Source organism: Balaenoptera acutorostrata, chromosome X (genome assembly GCF_949987535.1).
Source record: "Balaenoptera acutorostrata chromosome X, mBalAcu1.1, whole genome shotgun sequence".
Lineage (NCBI taxonomy): Eukaryota > Metazoa > Chordata > Mammalia > Artiodactyla > Balaenopteridae > Balaenoptera > Balaenoptera acutorostrata.
In genome coordinates, this window is record NC_080085.1 from 84792081 (window position 1) to 84810312 (window position 18232).

At 38.0% G+C, this 18232-nt stretch overlaps 1 protein-coding gene and 1 non-coding gene across 5 annotated transcripts in view; one reads left to right on the forward strand and one right to left on the reverse strand.

The window, feature by feature from the left end:
• The window catches only part of DIAPH2 (diaphanous related formin 2), an 868194-nt gene that overhangs the window by 37226 nt on the left and 812736 nt on the right, over positions 1–18232 (forward strand). The gene's annotated exons all lie outside the window — the stretch shown is intronic.
• On the reverse strand, positions 17249–17383 carry LOC114237811 (small nucleolar RNA SNORA70). Its single transcript, XR_003623299.1, has one exon. It is a non-coding gene; the product is annotated as a small nucleolar RNA SNORA70 (small nucleolar RNA).

An 18232-nucleotide genomic window follows, 5' to 3' on the forward strand; every position in this document is an offset into this window, starting at 1 on the left:
ACATCAAGAAAGATACCCTCTAGGAATTAAAAAAAAAAAAAAAATACCACTTTTGTGATGTCTCCAGGTTCTTTAAAGCATACTCTCACCGAGGCAAGCACTCAACATCGTTGGCAGACACCATGCTTCACTGACTTTTGAGTTTTACAACTTTGCCTCCCTTTTAATGTCTATGGCTTACATGTTCATGTTTAGTCACTGTAGCTTTGGGCCTACATAAAGTTTCATTTCTGCATTTCACGTAAAAGAAAATGCCTCTCTTAGCACATTATATTATGTTATTACCAGAAAGGGAGGAGGTCATCCTAGTACCTTCCTAAAATAAATGGTTACTGTTTAAAAACTCACCTAGGAAGGCACTTGTGCATAGTTTGTGAAATTTGAGCTATTAAGAACTCAGTGGATATCTGAAAATGGAGAGACTTTTCAACTTGGTAGATCAAGTTTGTACTTGAACAGATTCACTGTAAGTACTCTAGAGGCAGCCTTTATGAAGAGAGTTAGATCCCAGGACAATTTTTTTTTTTTGTAATGGAAGGGGTGTATATTGCCCTCGGTTTCCCAGTTAAGATACCCCAGGAGCTTGAACCCCTCCTGTGTTACTCTCTAAACCCTTATACTGAAGTAAGTGGCCAGTTGTCTCTCTTCTATCCCCTTAAGTACCATTGCTAGGGTAGCTAGCCCTGCCTGCAGAAAGGGAAAACCAAGTTTTTCACATCCTGGGTTAGAATGTATATTTTCTACAGAAAGTGTTTCAAAGGAGGATGCAGTTGGAATACTACTACTAGTGCTAATCTGAAAGTGTATTATAGATGAAATAAGAGTTTGTAAACTGAGTTGGGAATTCAACCATCATTGAGAACTTTGTCTCTGTCGCAAAATATAGTAGCAGAACCGAGTCTATATGTTGCTTCAGGGCTATAAAGGGCCCATGTGTGTCCAAAACTTCAATATTATTGATGACATGGCGGTTAAATAAGTAATTTTGTTAAAAATAAGTATAACATTGTTAGCAAATAGAATGATACTTGAAGAGAACTCAAGGAATTTTGTAAAAAACCTGGCTATGGTTTTGATGCTGGCTCATTAATTTGGGGCTAGAACTCATGACAATACAGTAAGAGAAATTTTATAAATCTTAAAGCACACCTATATTTGTACTTCATTGATCTAGTGATTATAAATCTTTCCGTCAGTTGCATAGCAACGTTTTTCAACCTTCCCAATCTCTAATTGACTAACCTGTTATAAAGCCAAATTACTCAGCAGTGAGGAAAATAGAAATCTGATCAAATGTTATTAAAATAAGTTCAGAACTTCTCAAATTACCCTTTATAACTTAGACTTTCTCCCTTTTATCAAAGAGCACCTCTTATTGATATCTGAGTGTTATTGGCAAGTTTAACATGGCTGGAGTATTATGTGCAGAGATGTATATGTATCTCTTACTGGTTTTTAGGCACCCCCAGGAAAGAACTTGATTCTGCTGATCAGCAGCCTTTGTTGGTCAGACAATTGCAGAAGAGGTTAATAGCCCCAACATATTTTCCAGCTTTGTGTAACATGTGATCTATATATTGATGGATAGGAGACACCACTGTTGTCTTAAAGTCTAGGTGAAAAGGGAAAAAAATAATTTTTTTTTAATAAATTTATTTATTTTATTTATTTATTTTTGGCTACGTTGAGTCTTCGTTGCTGTGCGCGGGCTTTCTCTAGTTGCGGCGAGCGGGCGCTACTCTTCGTTGCGGTGCGTGGGCTTCTCATTGCAGTGGCTTCTCTTGTTGCAGAGCATGGGCTCTAGGCGCACAGGCTTCAGTAGTTGTGGCTCACGGGCTTAGTTGCTCCGCGGCATGTGGGATCTTCCTGGACCAGGGCTCGAACCCGTGTCCCCTGCATTGGCAGGTGGATTCTTAACCACTGCGACACCAGGGAGGCCCCAAGAACGGTTTTTAACATCAAAATTGTTTGACTGAAAAGTGTCTGTGATTTTGCAATATAAAAAAAAAAAGAGACTCCCTCTTGTGAGAACACCAGAATCACAACTAGCTGCTGGACAATCATCGACAGGAAGACCCTGGAACTCACCAAAAAAGATACCCCACATCCAAAGACAAAGGAGAAGCAACAATGAGATGGTAGGAGGGGCGCAATCACAGTAAAATCAAATCCCATAACTGCTGGGTGTGTGACTCACAGACTGGAGAACACTTATACCACAGAAGTCCACCCACTGGAGTGAAGGTTCTGAGCCCCACATCAGGCTTCCCAACCTGGGGGAGGAATTCCTAGAGAATCAGACTTTGAAGGCTAGAGGGATTTGATTGCAGGACTTCAACAGGACTTGGGGGAAACAGAGACTCTCCACTGTTGGAGGGCATACACAAAGTAGTGTGTGCATCAGAACCCAGGGGAAGGAGCAGTGACCCCAGGGGAGACTGAACCAGACCTACCTGCTAGTGTTGGAGGGTCTCCTGCAGAGGCGGGGGGTGGCAGTGGCTCACCGTGAGGACGAGGACACTGGCAGCAGAAGTTCTGGGAAGTACTCCTTGGCGTGAGCCCTCCTAGAGTGTGTCATTAGCCCCACCAAAGAGCCCAGGTAGGCTCCAGTGTTGGATTGCCTCAGGCCAAACAACCAAGAGGGAGGGAAGCCAGCCCCACCCATCAGCAGTCAAGCAGATTAAAGTTTTACTGAGCTCTGCCCACCAGAGCAACAGTCAGCTCTACCCACCACCAGTCCCTCCCATCAGGAAACCTACACAAGCCTCTTAGATAGCCTCATCCACCAGAGGGGAGACAGCAGAAGCAAGAAGAACTACAATCCTGCAGCCTGTGGATCAAAAACCACATTCACAGAAAGATAGACAAGATAAAAAGGCAGAGGGCTATGAACCAGATGAAGGAACAAGATAAAACCCCAGAAAAACAACTAGATGAAGTGGAGATAGGTAACCTTCCAGAAAAAGAATTCAGAATAATGATAGTGAAGATGATCCAGGACCTCGGAAAAAGAATGGAGGCAAAGATCGAGACGATGCAAGAAATGTTTAACAAAGACCTAGAAGAATTAAAGACCAAACAGAGATGAACAATACAATAACTGAAATGAAAACTACACTAGAAGGAATCAATAGCAGAATAACTGAGGCAGAAGAACGGATAAGTGACCTGGAAGACAGAATGGTGGAATTCACTGCTGTGGAACAGAATAAAGAAAAAAGAATGAAAAGAAATGAAGACAGCCTAAGAGACATCTGGGACAACATTAAACACAACAATATTCGCATTATAGGGGTCCCAGAAGGAGAAGAGAGAGAGAAAGGACCAGAGAAAATATTTGAAGAGATTATAGTCGAAAACTTCCCTAACATGGGGAAGGAAATAACCACCCAAGTCCAGGAAGCGTAGAGAGTCCCATACAGGATAAACCCAAGGAGAAACACGCCGAGACACATAGTAATCAAACTGGCAAAAATTAAAGACAAAGAAAAATTATTGAAAGCAGCAAGGGACAAATAACATACAAGGGAACTCCCATAAGGTTAACAGCTGATTTCTCAGCAGAAACTCTGCAAGCCAGAAGGGAGTGGCATGATATTCTTAAAGTGATGAAAGGGAAGAACCTACAACCAAGATTACTCTACCCGGCAAGGATCTCATTTAGATTTGATGGAGAAATCAAAAGCTTTACAGACAAGCAAAAGCTAAGAGAATTCAGCACCACAAAACCAGCTCTACAACAAATGCTAAGGGAACTTCTCTAAGTGGGAAACACAAGAGAAGAAAAGGACCTACAAAAACAAACCCAAAACAATTAAGAAAATGATCATAGGAACATACATATTGATAATTACCTTAAACGTGAATGGATTAAATGCTCCAACCAAAAGACACAGGCTTGCTGAATGGATACAAAAACAAGACCCATATATATGCTGTCTATAGGAGACCCACCTCAGACCTGGGGACACATACAGACTGAAAGTCAGGGGATGGAAAAAGATATTCCATGCAAATGGAAATCAAAGGAAAGCTGGAGTAGACATTCTCATATCCAATAAAATAGACTTTAAAATAAAGAATGTTACAAGAGACAGGTAAGGACACTACATAATGTTCAAGGGAACAATCCAAGAAGAAGATATAACAATTATAAATATATATGCACCCAACATAGGAGCACCTCGATAAATAAGGCAACTACTAACAGCTAGAAAAGAGGAAATTGACAGTAACACAATAATATTGGGGGACTTTAACACCTCACTTACACCAATGGCCAGATCATCCAAAATGAAAATAAATAAGGAAACAGAAGCTTTAAATGACACAATAGACCAGATAGATTTAATTGATATATATAGGACATTCCATCCAAAAACAGCAGATTACACGTTCTCAAGTGCGCGCGGAACATTCTCCAGGATAGATCACATCTTGGGTCACAAATCAAGCCTCAGTAAATTTAAGAAAATTGAAATCATATCAAGCATCTTTTCTGACCACAATGCTATGAGATTAGAAATCAATTACAGGGAAAAAAATGTAAAGAACACAAACACATGGAGGCTAAACAGTACGTTACTAAATAACCAAGAGATCACTGAAGAAATCAAAGAGGAAATCAAAAAATACCTAGAGACAAATGACAATGAAAACACGACGATCCAAAACGTATGGGATGCAGCAAAAGCAGTTCTAAGAGGGAAGTTTATAGCTATCCAAGCCTACCTCAAGAAACAAGAAAAAATCTCAAATAAACAATCTAACCTTACACCTAAAGGAACTAGAGAAAGAAGAACCAACAAAATCCAAAGTTAGCAGAAGGAAAGAAATCATAAAGATCAGAGCGGAAATAAATGAAATAGAAACAAAGAAAACAATAGCAGAGATCAGTAAAACTAAAAGCCGGTTCTTTGAGAAGATAAACAAAAATGATAAAGCATTAGCCAGACTCATCAAGAAAAAGAGGGGGAGGACTCAAATCAATAAAATCAGAAACAAAAAAGGAGAAGTTACAATAGACACCGCAGAAATACAAAGCATCCTAAGAGACTGCTACAAGCAACTCTATGCCAATAAAATGGACAACCTGGAAGAAATGGACAAATTCTCAGAAAAGTATAACCTTCCAAGACTGAACCAGGAAGAAACAGAAAATATGAACAGACCAATCACAAGTAATGAAATTGAAACTGTGATTGAAAATCTTACAACAAACAAAAGTCCAGGACCAGATGGCTTCACAGGTGAATTCTATCAAACATTTAAAGAAGAGCTAACACCCATCCTTCTCAAACTCTTTCAAAAAATTGCAGAGGAAGGAACACTCCATAACTCATTCTATGAGGCCAGAATCACCCTGATACCAAAACCAGACAAAAATACTGCAAAAAAAGAAAATTACAGGTCAATATCAGTGATGAATATAGATGCAAAAATCCTCAGCAAAATACTAGCAAACAGAATCCAACAACACGTTAAAAGGATCATACACCATGATCAAGTGGGATTTATCCCAGGGATTGCAAGGATTCTTCAATATATGCAAATCAATCAATGTGATACACCATATTCACAAATTGAAGAAGAAAAACCATATGATCATCTCAATAGATGCAGAAAAAGCTTTTGACAAAATTCAACACCCATTTATGATAAAATCTCTCCAGAAAGAGGGCATAGAGGGAACCTACCTCAACATAGTAAAGGCCATATATGACAAACCCACAGCAAACATCGTTCTCAATGGTGAAAAAGTGAAAGCATTTCCTCTAAGATCAGGAACAAGAGAAGGATGTCCACTCTCACCACTATTATTCAACATAGTTTTGGAAGTCCTAGCCACGGCAATCAGAGAAGAAAAAGAAATAAATTAATACAAATTGGAAAAGAAGAAGTAAAACTGTCACTGTTTGCAGATGACATGATACTATACATAGAGAATCCTAAAAATGCCACTAGAAAACTACTAGATTTAATCAATGAATTTGCTGAAGTAGCAGGATACAAAATTAATGCACAGAAATCTCTTGCATTCCTATACACTAATGATGAAACATCTGAAAGAGAAATTAAGGAAACACTCTCATTTACCATTGCAACAAAAAGAATAAAATACCTAGGAATAAACCTTCCTAGGGAGACAAAAGACCTGTATGCAGAAAACTATATGACACTGGTGAAAGAAATTAAAGATGATACAAATAGATGGAGAGATATACCATGTTCTTGGATTGGAAGAATCAACATTGTGAAAATGAGTATACTACGCAAAGCAATCTACAGATTCAATGCAATCCCTATCAAATTACCAATGGCATTTTTTACGGAGCTAGTACAAATCATCTTAAAATTTGTATGGAGACACAAAAGACCCCGAATAGCCAAAGCAGTCTTGAGGGAAAAAAACGGAGGTGGAGGAATCAGACTCCCTGACTTCAGACTATACTACAAAGCTACAGTAATCAAGACAATATGGTAGTGGCCCAAAAATAGAAACATAGATCAATGGAACAAGATAGAAAGCCCAGAGATAAACCCACGTACCTATGGTCAACTAATCTATGACAAAGGAGGCAAGGATAGACAATGGAGAAAAGACAGTCTCTTCAATAAGTGGTGCTGGGAAAACTGGACAGCTACATGTAAAAGAATGAAATTAGAACACTCCCTAACACCATACACAAAAACTCAAAATGGATTCGAGACCTAAATGTAAGACTGGACACTATAAAACTCTTAGAGGAAAACATAGGAAGAACACTCTTTGACATCAATCACAGCAAGATCTTTTTTGATCCACCTCCTAGAGTAATGGAAATAAAAACAAAAATAAACAAATGGGACCTAATGAAACTTCAAAGCTTTTGCCAAGCAAAGGAAACCATAAACAAGACGAAAAGACCACCCTCAGAATGGGAGAAAATATTTGCAAATGAATCAACTGACAAAGGTTCAATCTCCAAAATATATAAACAGCTCATGCAGCTCAATATTAAAGAAACAAACAAGCCAATCCAAAAATGGGCAGAGGACCTAAATAGACATTTCTCCAAAGAAGACATACAGATGGCCAAGAAGCACATGAAAAGCTGCTCAATATCACTCATTATTAGAGAAATGCAAGTCAAAACTACAATGAGGTATCACCTCACACCAGTTAGAATGGGCATCATCAGAAAATCTACAAACAACAAATGCTGGAGAGGGTGTGGAGCAAAGGGAACCCTCTTGCCCTGTTGGTGGGAATGTAAATTGATGCAGCCACTGTGGAAAACAGTATGGAGGTTCCTTAGAAAACTAAAAATAGAATTACCGTATGATCCAGCAATCCCACTACTGGGCATATACCCAGAGAAAACCATAATTTAAAAAGACACATGCACCCCAATGTTCATTGCAGCACTATTTACAATAGCCAGGTCATGGAGGCAACCTAAATGCCCATCGACAGACAAATGGATAAAGAAGATGTGGTACATATATACAGTGGAATATTACTTAGCCATAAAAAGGAACGAAATTGGGTGATTCTTTGAGACGTGGATGGATCTAGAGACTGTCATACAGAGTGAAGTAAGTCAGAAAGAGAGAAACAAATATCGTATAGTAACACATGTATGTGGTACCTAGAAAAATGGTACAGATGAACCGGTTTGCAGGGCAGAAGTTGAGACACAGACGTAGAGATCAAATGTATGGCCACCAAGGGGGGAAAGCTGCGGGGGGGGGGGGATGGTGGTGTGATGAATTGGGCAATTGGGATTGACATGTTTACACTGATGTGTATAAAATTGATGACTAATAAGAACCTGCTGTATAAAAAAATAAATAAAATGAAATTCAAAAATTAAAAAAAAAATCCAAATGAAAAAAAAAAAAAAAAAAAGGAAAGTTTGAATCATCTTCTTTGACCTGTACATGTGTAAGGGCCATTATGGTAGTTCTTGAGTTGCCTATAGTTTTTCAGGCAAAGGTACATACAGCTAATCATTTTTTTATGTTGTAATTGGTAAATTGGTTACACGTTACATGCAAGGCTTCAGAGGCTCAGTATATTTGCTGGTTTAGTTTAGTTTTATAGTTGTAGTTTTTTTTTTTTAAATATATATATATCTGAGTCACTTTGCTGTACAGCAGAAGTTAACAGAACATTGTAAATCAACTATACCTCAATAAAATTTAAAAAAAAACCTACAACTATAAAACTAAATTTATATAAGTCCCCTACATACAAATGAGCTCCGTTCTAGGAGACCATTTGTAAGTCCAATTTGTTTGTAAGTCCAACAAAGTTAGCCTACATACCCAACTAACACAATTGGCCATATACCGCTGCTTTTACACTTGCTTCCAGACATCCTGGGCTTGAAATAAAGATACCATACTACTGTATCTATACAGTGCTGTACAGTAAAGTGCACAAAAGCACAACCACTTGTAGAGGATGCACACATGTGACAGTGTATGTCAGACACATGGTCTAACATGTGATTGGACATGCAAACGCATGTTCTCATCTTTGAAAGTTCGCAACTTGAAGGTTTGTATGTAGGGGACTTACTATATACATACATACATACATATATATATATTCTTTTCTATTATGGTTTATCACAGGATATTGAATATAGTTCCTTGTGCTATACAGTGGGACCTTGTTGTTTAATAGTTGTAGTTCCTAACTCCACCTCAGTTAATTCAAAATGTGAAGAGTCCATTGTGAAAAACACTGTTAGAGTAGAAGAAATTTGAGGTTTATCAGAATAAACATTAATACAATAGATGCTTTGCCTAAAATCACAAAAACAGTCAAGAATTTAAAACTACCTGTTAGTTTGTTATGATACTATTTGTAAAACAGTGACATAAATGAAATTTTTCTGCAATATGTTATTTTGACAGAATTTCTGTCACTATCTTCAGATGGAATTCCTCATCTAAATGGAAACTAGGTAAAAAACCATTTAAGGAACACTATAGGACAGAAATTTTAAAGGGAGTTATCAGTAATCAGCATAGTATCTTAAGCCAATAGGGAAAAAATTGAAGGTTACCAAATTTGATAAGTTTTTGCTAATCCTAAATTCTTCAAAAGATCCTTTTTAAGTTTTCTGAAATTTTAAATCATTTTTGTCTATCATATAATTATGTTTTGGTTAAGTTTTTAAGTGTTCAATATTTGTTATAATTAGTTATTTTAAACATCCTTCCTGTATGAGTCCAAATAAACTGTTTTTGTTTTCTGTGGGGAGAAGGTTGTCCACTTTCACTTTGGAAGCCATTTTTACTAGTTGCACCTTTGGAAACCTGTGTTCCAGGAGCTAAACAACTGCCACACAATTGAACTTTTAGACCACAACCTGTTCCTGAATTGGGAATTGTTTGCAAATTCAAGAATATTAGTTAAAAGTACTAATTGTGAAATTAAATCATTGGTTGACTTCAGTTATCTTTTCCTAAAGATATGTATGTTATTATTATGTTATTATGATGATGATGATGTTATGTTAAGATATTATGTTATTATATGTATTATTACAACATACAAAAAGTATGTTGTAATAATACCTTATTCACAACTCAGGTATAATTTTCAGTTTTAGGCAATTCATACTCTTGAATCTTTATAGGAGTGAATTATTTTGTTTTGTCAGATTAATTTTGCAGCTACATCAGAAAACTAAATGATGTGGTTATTTATAAAAGCTACTTGAAGTAGATAAATGGCAAGTCATTGTGAGGTGAAATATCTCCAGAGTGATAATCATAGCCATTTAGAGGTTATCTGTGTATTAGAAAGATAGTAATCACAACAACAGATATTAAATTACTCCATTTAATACAAGCAGCAATCATATGTCTGGGTATAGTTGCCTCAATAACATGCATAATTTTAAACAAAATTATATATAGTAACTGCCTTCTCTCTATTCCTATTGCTACTATCATAGTCTAAGCTCTTATCACCTCACAACTGGATCTCTCTCTCTCTCTCTCTCTTCTCTGTTTGCATCTCCAATTCAGTAAATCATGACAGGTTTGAGCGCAGCTCTGTGCTAGAAACAGTGCAAAAAACTGAGGACACAGTGGGGACCGAGAGAGACCTAGTCCTTACTACACTGAGTTTACAGTATAGCCGGGAAGACCCTCATTGATAGGGAATTATAATTTGATAATTGGGGTGTGTTCTAAAAGGAGAAGTCAGGAACCATGGGAGACGATAACAGGAACAACTTCAGCTCAACTGAGACCAGAAAGGGTGAGTAGGAGATGGGCAGATGAAGAAGGAGGAGGTGAGGGGTGAGCGCCCGAAGCAGAGCAAAGTCTACATGGAAAGGCCAAGATTGAAAAATAACTTGCACTCTAACCAGTATTGTTATTATATGATGAAGACAGATTTCAGAATATAGATAGAGGTTTTAGAGCTTGGGTTCTACTCAGACCTAAATGCTAATTCCAACTGAGTAATTTATTATCTTTGTGCATTTAGGCAAGTAACTTAATGACTGCAAACCTTGATTTCCTGATCTGCCAAATAGGACAATAAATTCCTATATCATAGGATTGCTGTGAGTATTTAAATGAGGCAGTGCATGTAAAGCTCTTAGCATAGTGCCTGGCATATAATAAATGCTCAGTAAATGGTGGCTAGTGTTTAGGTAGAATAGATCCAACGTGCTGATCTCTGCAAGCTGCCTTTTTAGCCTTTGATTCCTTCCTCAGTCTATCCTGAATATTACAGCCTACAACCCTTCTCTGAAATGCTAAAATCTGAAAGCTCTGAAAACAGAATTTTATCATTTATCAGCCTGGCTTGAGGCTGTATATAATCTTTACTTATCCTGTCTTGTGGAGTATTCATGTTTCCCTGCTAACCTTGAATGCATTTGATTTAGGGTGCCAGCCCAGATCGCGCTGGGTGTGTTTTGTAATATATGGTACACATACCATATTCCTTTCTAAAATGTGAAGCACTATGAATTCCAAAACACATCTGGCTTTGAGAATTTCAGATAAGAGATTGTGGACCTGTACCACCCGAAGTCATCTTTCTAAAATTCCACCTTCTCCATGTCTGTCTCTGAATCAGGAGCTCGTAAGGACCCTCGATGGTTGTCAGACATAGTCTAGACTACTCCTTGTGGTTTTCAAGACTGTCTCTAATCTGTCCCCACTGTCAACTGAAAAAAATGTACAACCTAAAAGTTGAGAATTATGTTCTATTGGGCAGATTTTCTAAGGACTTAAGGCCGGAAGACAGCCTCTCAGATCGCTCTGAGGGAGTGCTCCAAAGAGGTATGGGAGGAGCCAGGATATATAGGAGTTTTTGCAACAAAAACAGGTAGTCGGAACATCAAAAGATTACTGTGAATTAAAGAAAACCTGATATCTCAAGTTAATGAATTTGGCGCTCCTCTAGGTATGGGAAGATGCAAGAGTCTGGGCTCATTGAAATCATTCCTTTGGTATGCACCTTAACAATCTAGGGCCAGTACCTGCTTTTCTCCATCCTGAATCCCGTCAGGGTGCACAGCTGGGACAGCTGCAATGGCTGAGGGCTTGATGGCTGCAACATCCTTTGTTTACTGATATGGCAGGCGACATTTTTCATCCCCACCACCCTACATGTTCGAAATTTAATACCCTCTAACTTGAACCCTTTGTTTCCTAAGGCTGCTTCCCTAAAGTAAAATGTTAACACTGCTCCCTGTCTCACTTCCTTTTCTTCCTCTCTTTCTGGCTATTCAAATCCTACCCAGCAATTAGGGCACAATTCTTTATAGTTTCTTAATGAAGCTATATTTATTTCTTCTCTGAATTCCTATTGTACTTAATTTATTCACCAAATATTTGAGCAGGGAACTTGTTTTCTAGAAGCTAGAACATAAGTAAGTAAATAGGTAAGTGAACAGATAATTTCAGGTAGTGGTTCTGCTATGAAAATAGTAAGACAGGACATGTGATAGTGCCCAGGGAGGAGGAGCAGGAACATACCTCAGAATCTCCTCTGTGGTTAGTTTTCACTCCCTGGTTAGATTGTAAATGCCTTAAGGGTAGAATCGCATCTTAAACTTATCTTTGCCACAAAGTGCTGAGCCTATGATGGGTTCTGAAACATTAATGTTTGGTGGAGACATCTGTTTTTTTTTAAAACAGAGAAGGTAAAAATTTATTTATTAAATATACAGCCCCACTTGGCTAACTCATTGATCTAAGAGTATCTATTATGTACAAAGTACTGTGCTGGGCAAAGCTGGCTTTCTTTTCATTTCTGTTGCTTTTTATTCGTAGAATTATAAAGAACTTCCACGTCCCAACAGTTTTCCCATTTGAAATGGTTTAGTACCTACAGAAGAAGTTACTACTTGAAAAACCTGGATTATTCGTGCAATTGTTTCTGATTAATTCAGGTACTAAGTGACTTCCTCTAATTCATTAGCATGAACGGTTTTTAAGACCTAAGTGGCAAACGTACGTTTCTTTAAACATTTTATTTTTATTTCTCTATTAATTTCTTTTGATTGAGGTATAGTTGATTTACAGTGTTGCATTAGTTTCTGGTATAGAGCAAAGTGATTCCATTTTTTTTTCTCTCCTTTTAATTAATTTTTATTGGAGTATAGTTGCTTTACAATGTTGTGCTGATTCAGTTATACATACATACATATATGTATTCATTTCCAGATTCTTTTCCTGCATAGATTATTACAAGATAGTGAATATAGTTCCCTCTGCTGTACAGTAGGTCCTTGTTGCTTATCTATTTTATGTATAGTAGTCTGTATTTGTTAATCCCAAACTCCTAATTTATCTCCCCCACCCCGTACCTTTCCCCTTTGGTAACCATAAATTTGTTTTCTAAAACATATGTTTCTTGAGCGCTTCACCCCTAGTCCTTACTGAACATTCTTGTTACACAGAAGAGACTGCTGGATTTCCATATCATAGACACCCCTCTTGGCAGTTAAATATTGAAGTTCGTGGCAAGACAATTAATTTAAGCTTGAGAAGAACTTGTTGTGATAGATTTCTGAAACTTATCCAGTGAACTAACATGGTCTTTTGCTTCATGAAGAAAACTGAATCCCTATACTGTGATGTCATATTTGATTTCTGGTAGATGCACATTTTGTTCTTTATATTGAAAGAGCATCTTGAAAAGCAAATCCCAAAAGGAATTTTTTTCTTGTTGTAAAAATGGTGGAAAGAATTATGATTTGTAATAGCCAAGAGCTCAGGTGGGTTCAGATTTGAGGCTTTTGATTTGACAGTGCTTCTGAGATGGTGTCCTTTTGGTTACAAATATAGAAAAGTATAGAAAAGTATTGCTCTATTAAAATGATGAAATGGACAGTTTGAGATGCTCACAGTAGCAAAGTAAGGTGGAGAATTGGAGCTTAATGCCTGTAACTTCATCTTCTCAACTACTAGGCTTTTGCCCTTTGAGGTCAGGGCCATGTCTCTTTAAATCCCAGTGCCTTGCACACTGCCAGCTGATCTATCATATATTCGGAAGTGCTAATGCTGATGGAAGAATGCAGTGCCTAAGAGGACATGTGGGTGTCTGAAAATGCCCCTTACTGTTAGAAAGGAGATGAAAGAATGTTTTAGAGTAATTTTAAATACAGGCAGTAATAGTTCAATGGTTTTGAAAGCCGATTTTTTTTTTCCTCCTGTCTTCTTATAATCAAACCTCTATCTACATTGATCTCAGTTCTAAAAATCAGATTATATATACCTTTTTTGGTGAAACAAACACAACGGAGAGGTAGGTACTCAACTAAAACAATCTTCATAGTAAAGGGATTTGAATGGCTGGACAGAATGTTCAGCTTGGTTGCCAGATGGTTAAATAGCCTTGAATTGTCTTGATTGGTCTTACTGATTTGTAAAGTTCAGGGTGAATCCAGGATCTGAAAAGTTGAAAGGCAGCACTTTGAAGAATAATTACTTCCTTCTGTGACTGCTGCTGATCTGAATAAGTATTGGTCAGGGATGTCATCTAGAGATTTCAAACCCTGGATCAGTGGTTGAGATGGATGGCCTTTCTTAAAGGTCCTTCTTACTTGGAAAGTATATGGAGGTTATGATAGAGTACCACCCGAACAGTGCTCTCAGAATTTCTCTGTTGTGATTGTTCTTACATTCATCTGATCTTTGACTAGACTACAACTTCTGTAAGGTGCATGCTTATCTTGTTTATGATTGTATTCCTAGTGTCCAGCACTGAACAGGTGCATAGTAGATGCTCAAATATTTGTTCAATTGAATTGAACATGCTTTTCTATATTATATTGCCCTGCCCTACTTAGAGATTAAGAAACTTAAGCTGGGTAAATAATTGACCCTTCATCTTTATTGTGATGGCCAACTTACTTTCTCTAAAAGAGAAGAAAATAGTCAAAGTCAAAGAAGTGTGGCCAAGTTTTTGAGTTGGTGGTGAGACTTTTGAATTGTATGCAATTCAGTTGTCCAATTTCTGTGGTACTGGAGTAATTGCAAGATGTTTATAAAACATTGTATTACCATGTAACATTAGCCATAAGAGAGTCGAATCTTTACATCTTGCTTTTTTTGTTAATTTCTGCCTGATCGAGAAAATTAAAACTTAATTTTCTTGCAATAATGGCTCCTGCATTTCAATCAGAAATTCAGCATTAGAGTTTATAAGTAAATCATCCATTTCTCTTATTCATAAGGGGTTGAGACTCTGGAGTGAAACTTTTATAATTATGCAGTACTCATAGAGTACTGTGGTAAGTTATACTTAATATAACTGATCATAAATGAAGTTTAATAAACTCTAATTGCTTGACTAATTCACAAGCGTATTGCTTTTCTAGAGTTGATTTTAATGAAAATATACGGTCACTATACTCGTTGGTGTAATATGCCCTCATCCTAATGACCATTATCATTAGATTTGCAATAAAAACTTACTAAAATGACTTTAGTCAGTGCTTTTAATTCAGGGGTGTGACTCTAATAAACATTTTTTTGGTCATTTTTTGTTGTTGTTTTAACTCCATAGTAGCTCTATAGTTTGTACACAGGAGTAAAATCCATATTGTCTGCTTGCAAGTGGTGTGAGAGAGAGAGGTGCATGCACCTATATAAATTACATTCAGATAAAATTTGAGAGCTTGTCCCTGTAGAACATCATTATAAATGAGACTGTACCTTAATACAACCATTTAAAAATGTTTTACAGGTCAATTCACATAAAAATGACTGCGATTGAATCTTGTCAAATAGATAGCTCTTTACAGCTCTCTGAACTTTTTTCATGTTGGTGGTGTTTTTGTTATTGTTCTCCTTTTGTAACTTTCTCTTTTTTTGACTAATGTATAATAACAGTTGTGTGCCAGAAATAATTTATTTTCTATTGCAGATAATTTAAGTGTAATTTATACAATAATTTCAATGTAATTTTAATGTGCAGTGGCCCAAAATGGCCCCCTCCTAAACTCAAACTCTTCAAATGTCCTTAAAGATTTTTCTTTTCAATAGACTACATTTGTCTCTCTTTTCTGAAAAGTTGTAGAGTTATAAGTAATGGTCTCAAGAAGATAGTTATGACAGCAGAGTTTTCCATGAGGGAAATCTATGAGAAAAATATCCATATCAGTCAAATGTGCATGGTTTTATAGGATATCCAGTCTGTAGTTGAATGAAACTTGTAAATCAGGAAATCATAAGCACAGTGTTTTTCTTTATGGTTCTCTATTACAAGTAATTGGGATAATTTTTTACATGAATATAATTTCCTCTTTGTCTTAAGGTGCTCTATCATTCTTAAAGATACCTTTTAGGAAAAAATAGTCTTTAAGAAGACACTAAACAAAGCATAGTTCTCCTCCATTTTTGACCATGGGTTCACATTTGGTTTATTAATAACCAAACTTTAAACTCAAGGGAAACTCTAGAAATAGAAAGGTACCTAGCCGGATTGACATTCCAGTAGAGGGAAGAGTGGGTGCACAAACAGGACATAATGAGGCATGCGGTGGGAAAAGGATTTCCATTTTTCCGTAGCACACAGATCATTGAGGGAAGACGTAGAAGGTAGCCTAGGGCTGAATAATACAGGGCTTTGAATGCCATATTAAGGGTATTAGTCTTTATTCTGTAGGTCATCAGGAGCCACTGAGTACAGATGGGCAAGTAATAGTCATTTATAGTTTTTTATTGAGTTCTGTGTGCCAAACACTGATCTAGGCATTAAGGGTACATCCCTGAAACAAACAGATGAAAACTTTGGTTCTCATGGAGCTCACATCTTTAGTGGGAGAAACAGACAAAAATAAATTACAGAGTATGTGAGAATGTGGTAAGTTTTATTGAAAAAAGGAAAGCAGAGCATGCTAAAGCAGGTCAGGAGAGTGTGGAGGAGGTGGGTGTTTCCATTCAAATAGGATGGACGGAGTAGGTCTCCCTGAGCAAGAACTTGAAAGGGGGAGGAGTGATGGAGGAAAGCATATGGATAACGGAAAAGAGCATTCCAGGCAGAGGGAAGAGACAGTATATGGGGCTTATCGCCTTATTGGGGAACGGTGAGGTGGTTGCTGTGACTAGAGCTGAGTGAGTGAAAGGAGCTGTAGTAGGAGATGAGGGCAGAGGAATATGAAGAGTATGCAGCTCCATAGGGCCTTGCAGGCTATTGTAACGACTTTGACTTTCACTGGGAGTGAAAATAGGGCGCCACTGGAAAGTTTTGAGCAGAGGAGTGACATGATCTGACTTGGGTTTTTTTTTTTTTTTTCTGACTAAAGTCCATGGTTTATTCAGATTTCTTTAGCTTTTTCTTTTCTTTTCTTTTTTTTTGACAGAAAAGTAGGATTTATTGGTGCACGTGAGTAAGGAGGGGACAACCTCAAGGCTCTCATGAGTGCAGGGCCCGCCATGTGTCCAGGGGGCCACGATTAGGGATGTATTTGACCCCACAGCCATCCGGGAGGAGCCGCTTATCTGCCACCATGTTTTCAAATTCATCTGCATTAAACTTAGTAAATCGCCACTTCTTGGAGATGTGGATCTTCTGGCAGCCAGGGAACTTGAACTTGGCCCCGCACAGGGCCTCAAACACGTGCTCCTCGCTCTGCAGCTTGGTGCGGATGGACATTATGACTTGGCCAATGTGGACCCTGGCCACTGTGCCCTGGGGCTTTCCAAAGGCACCGCGTATACCTGTCTGGAGCCTAGATTGGGGGCAGCATGCCGGTCACGAATGCCCACTGGAAAGGGCTGTCTCCAGGGTCCCTTAGGGCAACGCATACAGGCAACAGGCTGCATACATTACTGAGGAGGCTGCTGCTTGCAGCCATTGCACACCTGGCCCCCACGGGGAAAAGAGCAGGGTTGGTTTAATTGGCTGCAAACTGACTTGGGTTTTAATACTGTCACTTCCTCAATGTGTTCAGAATGAACTATAGCAGGGTAAAGGTGGAAAAAGGGAGATAGGTTAGGAGGTTCTTACAGAAATCTAGGGAAGAGGTGATGTGATGGTGACTTGAACCAGATCTTTGCTTGAAGAAGATGACTTTGGCAATGAGGAGAGAATGGTGGCAGAGGTAATTATTAGGAGGCTACTGCCAGTGATTAGACTCTAAACTGGGATGGTTTGTGTGGGAATGAAGAAGAAACTGCAGAAAGATCACCATGGAACTTGACAACTGTTTTGGCTGTAGGGAATGAGGAGAGGGAGGAGACCAAGGTGACACGGAAGTCTTAAAATTGGATGGTACCATTACCATAAACATGACCCTTTTTTTGAAAGTCTGTCCTAACCCTCTGTGACAACCCTTGGTGCTCATGTAGTGTTTCCACTGGGTTATTAATTATATACCCGCTTTTTCCTACTCTATTTTCCCTCCTATTACCCACCTAGAGAGCTGAGAGAACAGCTCTGATTCTTACAATTGTGGCAGTAGTAAGATATAATTAGGAATGAAGAATTATGAAAGACCAAAGAATCTAAATTTGTATATAGTTTGTATATGAAGAATAACCAGCCGCTGGAAGAACATTAGTGTATATTGGTCAAAATGAATTTAGTAGGTGACACATAAGACGTGTTAGGGAAGGACTTTGGTTGCCGGGGGAATGCTCTTCGGGATGATGCTTGACCCCCTGGTAATGATGGCAAAAGGCAGTTACCCAAAGGAAAATGAAACTGATGGGGCTTGGGGCATATCTGTGAATTTGAGGTTACCATGAACTGTTTCAA